Source organism: Dermacentor andersoni, chromosome 4, assembly GCF_023375885.2.
Source record: "Dermacentor andersoni chromosome 4, qqDerAnde1_hic_scaffold, whole genome shotgun sequence".
NCBI lineage: Eukaryota > Metazoa > Arthropoda > Arachnida > Ixodida > Ixodidae > Dermacentor > Dermacentor andersoni.
The window spans coordinates 92340898-92354799 of NC_092817.1; positions in this window are offsets into that span (position 1 = coordinate 92340898).

Consider the following 13902-nt stretch of genomic DNA (forward strand, 5'->3'; position numbering starts at 1 on the left):
ACACTTCTGATGTTAGTATAAAGGATGCTGACTTGATTATTTTGCGCATGCCCACTGCCCCTCACGTTTCCCTAAGTAGGAACGTGTTGCGAGGCAGCTGAAACATGGTTTAGGCCGACGTTGCGTCTTGGCATCTCCTGAATACTATTCGAGTTAGAATGGTACATGTAGCATTTGTTGTTTAGTAGCAGTTTCTTGTGGCTGAGTTTAAAATGTGGCGAGTCTGGTTGCGATTTCGCAAACTCAATTAGTTTTTTACGGGCAAGTCGAATTGCGGGTGAAAAGTCCTCATTAACTGCAATGTTACTCGATCTTAACTGCGCGCGTGATGAAAGTACCGATTCTTTCGCTTTGTAGTTAGTAATTTTAGCAATTATCGGGCGACATTTGTTAGCTTGGTAAGTGCCGAGCCGGTGGTCTCGCTGAATCGAACTGCTGGGAAAAGATCCAAGAGCAGCGTTAAGTACTGAGGTTAGTTTTTCTTCTGTCTGTTGCCAGGTTTCTTTCGAGTCGGGTAGGCCATGAAATATTAAATTATCGCGACGAGACCTGTCCTCCAGATCATCCAGACGCGATAATAAGGAGCTGTTCTGAGCAGCGAGGCTATCTACGTTGTATTGCATGCGTGTTAGGTTAGTGTCGAAACGGTCTAGGGATTTTGATTTTTCTTCTAAATCGTCAAGCCTTTTCTTTATACCTGCTAGCTCAGTTTGTATGTTTTTCTGTCCGTTTTTAATGGCTTTGACATCTGAAACAAGTTCGGTTTGACACTTCGAAGACTGTAGTGAACGAGAGTGTACGTCCTTAAGCAGTTTAAACATGATCTTCATTTGGTCTGCGGGATCATCAGGTAAATCATCCAGTTCAGATAAGGCGACAGTACGTGTGTTAGGTCCAGGGTTAGATTCAATGTCTCCAGCGCATAACAATAAAATCGCCATTGCGTAGCACTCGAGCAACGACTCGCACAACACCCGTGGACACGGGAAGACAATCAGGCAGAGTTCATCAGTTTTTTTAGTGTATGGTAAGAACTGTGTACGCACCTGCATCGCAAAAACGTGCCGATTATCATCTTTTGTGTTATGATTTCTCGAAAGTGCACCCTTGATGCACTGCACAGAGTGAGATTGATTGGAACGGCAATATGTTTTATTGTACTATAGCGCACCATCGCGACGGGTAGCTCGTAAGAGCGGCTAATGTTAGAAGAGAAAAAGAGAGAGATAGCAAAGAGAGCAAAGGCAGGGAGGCCAACCAGACGAGCGTCCGGTTTGCTACCCTACACTGGGGGTAAGAGGAAGGGGAACAGAAGGAAGAAAAGAGGAAGGAAGTGAGCAGTGTGTGTGCAGTGAAGAGCCGTAACACCAAAGTCAAGTTCCATAGCTGGTGATCTGCGTAGATGGCATCTGGGACGACCAATAGGCCAGTGGTCTGTGTGCGAATAGGAGGCTGCATGGTGAGCTACGGGGCTTACTCGAGACTTGCAAGCACTGAATTAGGAGCCTCCAGCCCAGCGCCGACTCCCGATAAATTGTCCGAAGAAGACCGGCCAGTGGTTGTGATGCTTCGGGCCCTCATAAATACCCTCCGTGTACTTTTCAGCAAGTTGCATAGTCCGTCAGCGCTAATGTTAGAATATATGTAAGTGCGCATGGGCCTCATCACCACGTGGTTTCCAAATTTCCCCGTGGCAGTATTCGCTCAAAATGGCTGAATAAACCGTTTTCGAAATTTAATTGATTGACCAAGAGAACATGGTGATTTCGCACCAAAATATTGCCCACGTCACCGAGTGATCCAACCGGACAGGCGCGTAGAAAACGGGCACTCAAGCAAAGGCGACGGAGTATGCTACAAGAATTTTGATGTATGCAATACTAGCTGAAATCTTCGGCGATAGCTAAACAAGCTGCACGATGTCCTCGAATAAGTGGAAATCCGGAAAGGCTACAATAGGGGAAAGTGGGCATGTGTGTTTCCGTGTTCGTCAATCTGCGCGTCGTCGCAGTGAATAAGATGTTTTTTTTTGCGAGTTTATTTGCTTCACAAAGTGTTTACAAGTTTTGACAGATATGAAATTCAAAAGAAGATCCCACAGCCATTTGCCTACTAAAGTGATAGTATGTGAAATTATTTAACGTGCAGCAAATACTTTCATATCTCCCTCTTCTTGCTCATAACACTGGTCGCGCAGACTGCAACCCAACCCTCGTTTCTCGTTTGCCTCATAACTACGTGAAAGTCATAATGCTTACAAAGGATGACTCTGTGCAAGGCTCTTTCTAGTGTTGCTTACGCAGTTGAGGATTTGAAAGGTGAGTAGAATCGTGGCCGGGAGAGGTTCGACATCGATAGCATACTTTATATATGCTGAATAAATTATTCTAAGGATTTAAAACAAACTGACTGTTTAAAAAATTGGTCTTCTATTGTCAGGTTTAAGCTTGCTCAAATAAACAAAACAGACAGGCTGTTTTGGTGTGTTTTGTCCTGTTATCTCCTGAGGTAGACATATTACGATAATGCTTGGGGAATTCTATCTTTAGATAATCTTCCCACGGACATTCGCATTGAATGAAGCCACTGCCTTAACAGGACGAAGAGCTTGGCCTTCTTCTAAAGCTGCATTATTCGCAAATAACGCATCTTCGGTGCCCGATCATCTGTCTTAAAAAGCGTCGGCTACTCGGGTGGTTCTTCAGCCCAAGGCTTCGCCACTTTCAGGCACGCCGATGCCGCTTCTCAGAGCTGATTCCTCTTCAGACATGATTGCCTTATTGCGAGGAATAGTGGCAACTGCCGCAGTTCACATAGAGGGTACCGAGGATGCCCCCTTAAGAAAGCAGTCAGGGTGATGCACTCGGCCGGACACGTCAAGCGCAACACGCAATCGACGCCACGATCGGTGGAACTCGGGAAGAGGATGATTCGAACGGCGCACCTGGCGCGACGCACCACTTCAATGTCGTGACTGTCTTCGTCGATCGCGCTCTCTCTGGCGCGGTGCTCCTCCGCTCTCTTTGACTTATTAATGCGGACGCATCGAATGGCCCTTTGACTGAAAAAGCCGGTGTCTGTAGCCACGAAACAGCACCCAAATTCCCATCGGCTGCGACGCCACATCACAAGCACGCGTCACGAGCGCGCTTCTGCGGAGCAGAGTGGGCGAAAGGGAACACCTGCTGCTGCCATAGCCTGCCAGGTGTTGCGTGAGGGTAGATGGGATCGCCGCGACGCTACGTCATCCTCGCACTCGCGCGCGGTCCCTGTCGGCTTCTTTCACCCCAATGGGCTTAGCTGCTGCGCGCGCCTGCGGGCCTTGGTGGCCGCTGCTGCTTCCTCGGTATCTCGTCGCGCAGTGCGTCGGTGACATGCATCGTTGGCACCGCAGGCTGCTGCTGCTTGCTGGCTCGAGCGGCATGTACCGCTATGGAGTCTGCAGCATCTACATCGTCGGCGGCCGCAACCTCGGCAGTAGCGAAACTTGGCCGTCTGCACTACTACACCGCAGAATAAGTAAGGGAACAGAAGAACGCATCACAGGGAGCGAACATGTAGGCAGTGGACCAGCTGAACGGGAATGAAGACAGCGTAGTCACCGTAAAGACATCGTCAGCTTGACTCTCCCCATGGACATTAGCGAACGCACAGCGTGAAGATAAATGCACTTCATTTCTCAACAATATCGTCCATAGGATTCCGGTCGGCAGTCGAAATGCTAGCGCAGAAGCTGTAGCACAAAAAAATTACTTGCGCCAAATTAATCCTAACGCTTGATAACATATCCCGCAGCGAAACACGAAAGTATTACTCGCAGCGCAAAACTCGAAAGACCACTCTGCGACTTTCAACAGGACATTAGCGCTTTCGCATTCACAACTCAGAAGTGTTTAGGCGTCGTCGCAAAATTTTTTGTCCTCTGCTTCGGTCCCCGCGGTTGACCCGCACTACCAGCTGCTTTCGGAAAAGCTGCAATACCCAGAGCACGCACTAGAAGTTCCCTTCCTATCTATTATTTATTAATAAGAGCAAGCTTTAGCTCGGGACCAACTCTGTTTTTCCTTATGAAACACATGCACAAGCAGAAGTGTGAAAACAGGGGAGATTTCATCCGTCCCCGCGATTGAACCGCACTACCAGCTGCTTTCGGAAAAGCTGCAAAGCCCAGATCACGTGCTAGAAGTTCCCTTCCTATATATTATTTATTAATAAGAGGAAGCTTTAGCTCGGGACCAACTCTATTTTCCCTTTTGAAACACATGTAAATGCAGAACTGTTTTTATTTTGAATTAGGGCGTGTAATGTTTTAGGATTTTTCTCGGATATTGGTAGGCTTCAAAACAATTGAAGCCCAACTCTGCATCACAGATAGGTATCGCAGTTCTGTAAACTGCATTTGTTAGAGCATCTAAAGGGGGCGAATTTAATATATGAATTTATTGCTTATGTGAAAGTGTTACAATGTTTACGAGGGTTTTTCGGTGGCTTTATTAATAAATTCTTAGCATATTCCGAGTTGTGTAGACTGTTTTCTTTGTTTTCAGAGGTGTTATCAGGTGCATTTTAAATATTTGTGATATCACCTTTCATCGCTGTTTTAGACTTGTAAACTTGATAGTTACATGGTCTTAGGTTCTTCGACATTTTCATACCGTCATGGTCCCTCAATCATTGTCATTCTCTCATAGTCTTTGCAGTGTCATCACCAGTGGTTGTCATGCCGTCGTCGTTATGCTATCGTCAGCGTACGGTCGTCTTCATGCCGTAGTGATCGTTGCATTGTAGTCATTTCTCGTCATCACGGGATCGTCGTCCCGCTGTGGACGTCATATATTCCTCCAGACCACCAATTCGGCGGGCTCGAGATTGGGAGTGAAAACGCCTGGCCCACACCGCAGGTAGCGCCTAAACATTCGCGTGTCGCAGTTGTAACCATCCTATGACTCTTTTACGCTATCCTGTCTGCTATGCTCCCTCCTTGCCTCTTTAATCCCACTCCCCAATGCTGACCGTGGTCAAGGTGTCAGCAGCCTGCGCTAGGTAGTTACTGTGGTCAGCAGTAACTTGCTTCCTTTCCTATTTATTTATTTATTTATTTATTTATTTATTTATTTGCTATTGTGAAAACAGTTATATTGAAACAGGATGATGTCCGCCTTCGTCGGCGGCGCTGGCGTCCGCGCGGTCGTCGCGAGGTTCCGCATGAAGTCCAAGCGCGATAAGATCGCGGCCGCGCGCTGTATGCTGTAGGTACAAAGGACAGCGTGCGAGGGTGAACAAAGAAGGACGGTTGCTTCGCGCTATGTTGTCATTTCGAACTTGCAAGCGAGGAAGGCGGGGAGGGTGCCCGCCCCCTTTTCGCACGCGCAAGAGGGGGGATGTGGGGAGATGTGCGCCTGCTAGAACAGGGGCATGAAGGGGGGCAGAGTAGCGCCTCTCCACTTCTACTCCTAACGCGCAAGCGCATGGCGTGGCTGGACGAGGCCCCGCGCATCGATTCTCGGAGGTAATCTGCGGTGGGTTTGAAGGCTACCTGACAGCTTCGTGTCCATTGTGTTCTCGCGTTCCTAATTCGCGTTGGAACGAGAGGTAGCCACGAAGGGGAATTCGCTCGCCGCTGCTGCAGATCTTTGTCATGCGGTGTTCTGACAGCGAGTGTACGCGGTCATCGAGTGAGATGTGTTCATCCTTGCTTGTGTGCGCGTGACACCTTGCTTATTAATTTAGTTAGCTAATATTTAAATCAGTTTATGCAGCTAATAAAACTACTAACGTTACTTCTTGTAGCTGTCTAATAATTTGCTGTCGCAATCGATGCTTCACCTTTCGGGTAATACTGCCGCTTTCTTTACTTAAAAAATAAGCAACCAATTACTACACACTTTAACACAAGTCACAAGCATGTAAAGTGTCATCATCACCGGAAGCACGATGTAGTTATTTGGTGAACTTATGACACCACGCTTGGAGAATCCCACATTGAAACTTGCACATTAGCACGTAAGTGGAGAGCAGAGCGGTTAAATACACGTGAAATGACACGGCACTGGAACTCTGAGGACGTCCGCGATATCTCTGTCCCTTAAGAAGTCACGAGCTGCACCGCCGGCATAGCATGCATCTGCTTATCAGGGCAAAACCACCGTCCTAGCACCTTGATCACTCATAGAAGGCGTTCGTGAAGATGGCATATATACATACACAGGTTTACGCAGTCATTCAGGCGATCTGGGAACGTTATCCTCTTAATGCGACGCATTCTATGTGCCCTGACAACTTTTTTTACAATGAAGCGAAAGCGACGTAGGCATAGCGTGCACAAGTAACAGTGTTCCTGAAAAAAAGGGCCACATTTTCGTCTGCGTTAGCTTAGTCTAGGAAAGAAAATAAATACTTGAACACCTTTCTTTTTGTTTATTGGCGCCAGTATGGTACTATGACATAAGAGAAACTTATTTACAACAATGAAACAAGGCAATAATACACCACCGAGTGCAAAATTGAACTTAATTTCCTGCTTTTCTGTCCCACTTCTCGGAAAACGCGAAAACGACGCACATAGAAGCTACGCTGATTCAGTATACCTGCTCAGCGCTGTCAAACACTCCCTGACTAAACTTGGCGCGGTAACCCGTGTGCAGAAGCTCTGCCCTCCCATAGCTTTTATTTCGTTGCCACATAATATTGTCCGCAAGTATAATAATATTCACGTGGCATGAAAATTGCACGTTGCGTTCTCTGTACAGACAAGAAACGCATCCAGACACTGTTCTGTGCCATAGGCGTCGAAACGTTGACTTACGGGGGTTATGCAAGGCGTTGAGCGCGTATGCCATGAAGCACATTCGCTCCCGCGTTTTCAGTGCCGCAGAATGCGCTTCCCACTGTCAGAAGCTTCAAGCTTACATTCCTTGAGTGTAGTGACGAGGGAATGTTTAACTCAGTATGGGCGGGAAATGCAGAAACTCAGTGCAGCGTCAATCGATTGATGCGCGAACCAGTTTTTAGCTTCTTCCCCTCTCTTAGATTCTCCCCATTTCTATTCCTTTAGTTTTATCGCTGCCAAGGGTCACAGCCAGGTCCAATACCGCGGTGCATGTGACGCCGGTCATAGTGCCCGAGCCATGTTTTATTTATTACGACAGCAATTATAAGGGCACTCCAGCCAAAGTTCTGACGTCACCGTCGTTGTGATGAATGTGGTGTTTTGTGGCGCAAGGGCCAAATATGGCCAAAGAGCACCAGGCCGGTGTTGATGAGTTCGCAGTGGAGCTATGAATAACGAGACATATAGATATTACGTGGCTGTAAAGGGGCCTAAAAAGCAGTCGCTGTAAAGTGCATAAAGCATATATGAGATAAAATTATGCCAATGGTTAATGAGCTGCACAATGGGCACGAAAGATAGATTGTGAAGTAATGATGACAGAGTAAAATGTGTAATAGATAAAAATTTGCAGGAAGCAATACTGCCTTAACAGAGCCATTGAGTTTCAAGGGCCTGGAGGATTTTGCTTTACAAAACTACTATCACAGCGGCATCCTCTGTGAAGACAGAGAGAGAGAGAGAAAAGGATGCAAAGAAAGGCAGGGAGGTTAACCAGAGGCAGTTCCGGTTGGATTCATAGCAAACCCTCTTCAAAGGAATTGCTATGAATTCATGGGGCTAAAAAACATGCAAGTCGACATCATTCAAAAATCCTAGAACTGCCTTGGTGTCAAAGAACGGTTCTGCACCAAGAAACATTTCAGGATAGAGAGGTGTGTGCTGGAGGTATAGAAGATGAGAATGTTTCTTTCTCTCAGCTTAGGCTTCCCGACACGCCAGGAGGACGTGGAGGATGGTCAGCCTCTCACCACATCTACCACAGGTTGGAGACTCACTTCCAGTAAGCAAAAAAAAAAAAAAGCAATATGGGTGCCATAGGTGTGTCCTATCATGAGTCGACAGAATAGGATATCAATTCGACGTGTTTTCATTTTCGGGGGCCAGAAACCTAACTGTGGCTTAATCAAGTGAAACTTATTCTCTTTTTCCACGTCCCACAAGCATTGCCAGTGGATTCGCTGTTTCTTTCATAAGAAAGGCTTCATATCTGTGACGAGGATAGCACCCGTAGGAATAATAGCTTGCAATGTGAGTGATGTGGCCATTTCGTAAGCTACTACATTACCTTCGATGACTCCATGGCCAGGTACCTAGCATAGAATGACATGCTGGTTAGGTATATACGCTCTATAGATAACGGAATAGAGCTCAGTAGGTACCGGGTTTTTGTGTTTACAGAGTGACTTCAAAGCTTTTATGACGCTGAGGGAGTCTGTAGATATAATTGTTTTTAAAGTTATGATTTTCTTATATGCTTCACAGCCGACAATAGTGCATGGGCCTCAGCCGTAAATATACTTGTTTCCCGGTGCAGTACACCGGTGATACGATCTCCAACGCGTCAGGTCGGTCTTCACCACAAGAATCAGGAAACGACGACGAAGCTAGGCATTGTGATGACGAAAAAGAAAACGTTGAAAAGGATGTATTCCCTTCATTGGTACATGGTTGTGACTCTCATCTGAGTCTCGAGCGGTTCTGATTAACATGAGGGCTAAGACGGCCTTAATTACCCCTTGCGGTCTTGTGGTCGTCAACGACTTCTCGGGGAGCCCGTGGAAGTATTAGTGCTTTCGTCAGGTTCAGCCATCGACGAGCTCTTGACCTTCGGATTTTCTTCCCTTCCTCCATCCCTTTGTGTCAGCTCGCGGAATAAAATGGATGGCGCTGTTTCGGAGAAGAGGGAAATTATGTCGGCATGGGAACGCCCGCTTGAAGGCTCCTCACACTTGACAGGTCAATGTCGGGCTTAGCGTAGCGGCCTTTTCTGGGACGAGGCAGATCATCTTGTCATGGGAACCTACACCTGAATGTCTCTCACACTCGACAGGTCGATCATAACACCGGATTCCGAGAAGGATGGACCAAGAGCTTCATAAGAAAACCCGGCATGCGACTCAGAAGCGTCTGTGTAAAACTACCCGCCGTGGTTGCTCAGTGGCCATGGTGCTGGGCTGCTGAGCACAAGGTCGCGGGATCGAATCCCGGCCACGGCGGCCGCATTTCGGTGGGGGTGAAATGCGAAAACAGCCGTGTGCTTAGATTTAGGCGCACGTTAAAGAACCCCAGGTAGTCGAAATTTCCGGAGTCCTCCACTACGGCGTGCCTCATAATCAGAAAGTCGTTTTGGCTCGTAAAACCCCATAATTTAATTAATTTTCTGTGTAAAACTCTGTGCACGAGTACTTGTACTGGAGTTCTAGGTACTTCATTTTAATATGTGCCTCTGGCGCATGTTTAGTGACCTCTACAAAGGATGTGTCAAACTCTATCAGCTGCCACTGCCATGACGACCAGGTTCGCTGGAGCCATAGGACAATGCTCAAGCACAGGAACACCCATTTCCCCACTAATGTTCCTCGCAAGCAAAGAGAACGACCTTCTCGCTGCAGGTTGGTTATAGGAGATTGTGGCAGCGGTTATATCGTTTATGCATGAATGACACGGATGTTCAGGGTTTGAATTGATTTTCAGAACATATGTAAAACTGCTATATGATCTCTGAAGATGGAGTGACCATACATTTGCTTCTGCATAAAGGCTTTGTACGGGGCTTGTCCTGAAGGCTCCGGTCGCGAGGAGGATTCCTAAGTGATAGACAGGATCGAACGTCTTTAAAGCACTTGGTGTAGCGGACTGATATACTATCGCGCCGTAGTCAAGACGTGAGTCGACAAGACACCTATACACGTTCAAAAGACATTTCCTGTCACTGCCCCATTTTGTACTTGGTAGAAGCTTCAATAAGTGGAATGTTTTGAGGCACTTAGCCTTCAAGTATTTAATATGCGGGATGAATGTGAGTTTCAAGTCCAATATGATGCCGAGAAACTTGTGCTCGGCACTTACAGATAATCTGCTACCAGAGAGCTCAATAGCAGGGTATACTATTCCTCTCTTATTCGTGAAAAGAACGCATGCACTTTTCTGTGGGCTCAACCTAAAGCCGTTTTCTTCAGTCCATTTTCCCACTTTATTTAAGACATGCTGGACATGTCGTTCGCAGATAGCAAAGTTGCATGATATAAATCCAATCTGCATGTCATCTACATATACAGAGTAGAACATTGTTCGTGGGATTGCCATGCGCAAATAATTCGTTTTCACAATAAACATTGTGCAGCCTTACACATCACCTTGTGGAACACCAGTTTCCTGAGTGAAAGACCTCGACAAGGCATGACCCACCCTTACACGAAAGTTACGGTTAGAAAGGTAACTTTCGATGATACTCAACATACTACCGCGGACACCCCTAGCGGAAAGGTCTCGGATAATACCGGAGTGCCTAGTAGTATCATATGCTTTCTCCGAATCAAGAAATACGGAGAGAAAATGACTGTTTGTGTATGAAGGCATTCCATATATTTGCCTCAATGTCGACAAGGTGGTTTGCAGTCGACCTACCTTCTCTGAAAACACAGTGGTAAGGATCTAGTATTCAGTTGCTCTCAAGGAGATAGGCAAGGCACCGGCTTATCATCTTTTCAAAGAGCTTGCACAGACAGCTTATCAAAGCGACAGGCTTGTAGCTACAAGGTAAGGACGGGTCCTTACCTGATCTGCCTGGTCTTTCAAGCCACCTCCTTGGGTACTTGCTAAGGGCAGGGGGTTCGTCTCCCGGCCTTTTAATTTATTTACCCTATTCCACACCTTTGCCTCTTCTGTGTAAGAATTTTTTCCAGATATGTACCACTCTCAGCTCTCTCTCTTTGCACGTCGACGTGTTCTCCTGCATGCCTTGTCATTTGACCTGTCTGATGAAATTAATAAGGTTTTCAAGTGTCGGAGAATTGCGAAGCAATCCTGAAGCTTTGTTTTGATTTTTGCAGGCTTTCCAACATTTGTAATTTCCCCATGGGATGCAACGATTCTTTGCTAGTCCGGTAGTTTGTTCACTACATTTTGTTGCAGAGTTAATAATAAAACTTTTTGAGTACGCCACAGCATCGTCTACATTAAAATCAGAAATGTCGCCCTCGCCTAAATATGTGAGTTTTTGAAACAGTGCCCAGTTCGCTGATTCGAGGTTCCATCGAGGGAAATGGGGCGAGCATGCATCTTGTTTTGTTAGGTTTAACATAGTTGGGAAGTGGTCGCTCCCATAAGGGTTCTTGAGAACAGCCCACTCCAGGTACGGAAAAAGTGGGGTGGAAACTATGCTCAAGTCTATGGACGAGTACGTGTTATGTGTAACACTGCAATACGCTCGTTTTTTTTTTTGTTCAATAAACATGCACCTGAAGAAAACAGAAAATTTTCTATCAGGTGTCCACGCGCATTGCAACGCGAGCCGCCCCAGAGGGGCTATGAACGTTTAGATCACCAACGACTGTGTATGGCGGAAGAAGTTCTTCGATGAAGCTTTGAAAGCCTGTTTTAGAAAGTTTAGAAAGCAATAGGGGACGTAGATCGAACTAATTGTGATTAGCTTACCAAACAGCACAGCTCGTAGTGCAACTGCCATGAGGGAAGTTCGGAGTTTTATTTGCTCATTGAATATTACGGCTACATTCCCAAAGGAGGCGAGTGCATAATCGCAATCTTTGCGGAAAGTGGCATATTAACGCTAGAGCGTTAAGGAGCTCCTGTAGCAGGAAGTACAGCGTCCAGAGTCGGACGTCGCATCAACAAAACGATTTTCGCACCGCACGTACCAAGGCCGTTCATGTGACACAAGGACTTCACTGAAGTAATTGAATTTCTTAAGGTAAAATACGAGAAAAAAATTGTAAGCTCAAACAACCCCCTTTTCCAGCATTTCTACAATGCGCAGACCGGAGACGGCGTTCGCCATTTGCGCACGCCGGCGCGTAAATATCTGAGGGTCCCTGGAGCGGCGCGGCCGCTTCATTGAAATACTTCCAGATGGCGCTCGCCTCCGCCGCATCCCGATTCACATTGGAGGAAAAGAACTAGGAAGCTTACCATCAACTATGCGGCCTGTAGGGTGGGCAACGCAGCAACAAAGAACGTCAAGCGAAAAGTCAGAGAGGCTGAAATAATCTCATGGGTGGCGGCAATGGAAAAGAAACCTGCCATGAGTAACTGCCTAAGAGGAAAAAACGAAATCGGGAAAGAAACAATTTATGATAACACAAAGGGAAACTCTTCACCTTTCAAAGCGAGATCAGGGTGTCTTAGAACCCGCACTAATATAGCGAGATACAACAAGGAAGACGAAGCATGTGCTTTCTGCGGCAAAGCTATGGAAACGATGAAGTATGTTTTATTAGAATGTGAAGATATCTGGCCAGCGGTCGATTTAGGGATCACTGGCCTCCTTGAAACCCTCTGGTTCAGCGAGAGCAGAGGGAAAGTGAACGTGTCCGCAATAGGGGAATAGTAAGAGGTGATTGGAGGATTGGTGGAAGAAAAGTAGAGAAACGTCAAAAAACGGAGACGTACAATAGCACAGTTCGCAATAGGGGATCAGAAAATTTGGTTGTGGGAGTTCATAGTGTTGTTTTACATTTGTTATTGTTTAACCTAGATAGGACATTAGGTAGTATAATAGAAAGAGCTTGGTGGCGCAACCGACTGCACCGTTCCAAAGGGGACGCTCATAACATCCATCTATCCATCCATCGCGGCCCATGCAAGAGGCAGCGTTTCGACCAGAAAGCCTGCCTTCGTTCATGGCGTTCGCCGCGAGCGTTTCGCGGTAAACATTACGGTGAGCTACGCTGCAGTTGCCGGGAAGCGTGACAAGCAGTCAGGGATCTTTGAATGGTTGGTATGTGTTAATGCTAGGTGTGTTTCTTTGACACACAGCACCTTTGGAGTGAATTTGCGGAGAAGTTCGTTACCATCATCAAGATTGTGGAGAAGTCCTCTCGTGTTCCATTGTAATGTTTGGCTATTCATATTGAGAACGAGTTTAGTGCTGTGTGTCTAGCAAGAAAAGTTAGGTTGCAGGGCCCTTTGATCATCTCGTAATCCGATAGTTCTCGTTTCTGGAGTGGTCGAGAGATTGTCGCCGATCCTTAAGCACTGGTGGCGCTGTTTGACTAGGTGTTGTGTCCACCGCCTCCTGCGAAGCGCTGGACACCCTCTCTTGTGAGCGGTTTGTTTGTCCAGAAGGCCTCTTCTCAAGAGATGAGGCCCTTGAGGCCACCAGCCCGGAGGTCGATGGTCGTTGCTTCTCGCACTGCGGAGCAGCGCCAGCCACCGGAGGGGGGGGGGGGGTGACGTCACTGCTGGCTCACTGTGTGTGGCCCGAACAGTCGCCGGAGGCTGTTGCGCGGAAGGAATGCGCGCTAAGGAGGAGAAAGGCAGCTACGAGATCGCACTAGCCCGGCCATTGCTGCTCGTGGCGCGGCTGAACACGGCCATGCACACCCTATCTTGGAGGTTATCTGCGGTGGGTACAAAGCCTACAAGAGCTGAGATGACCTGTGGCTTCATGTGCGCTATGTTCACACGTTCCTAGTGGTTGAGGTCGCGTAATCTCATGTTTCGAAGACGCGTTGAAGCTAAAGGCAAAGCGAAGCAATCGCTTGTCGCTGCTTCCGCTTTTCATCACGCCAGCGTTCTGACAGCGAGTGTCTGCAGCAATTGAGTGCCATCTGCTCGCGTTTGCCTTTTGCCTGTGGCCGCGTGACGCCATGCTTGTCAATTTACTTAGTAAGCGAACCATTGGTGCAATACTCACAACCGATAAAATTACTTACCTTGCATCGTATAGCTGTCTAATCATTTGCTATTTGTTTAATGAACTGTTTAGTATGATTAACCCCGAAATCTTTTTTATATATCCTTATAATACCAACGACATACCACTTTGGCGT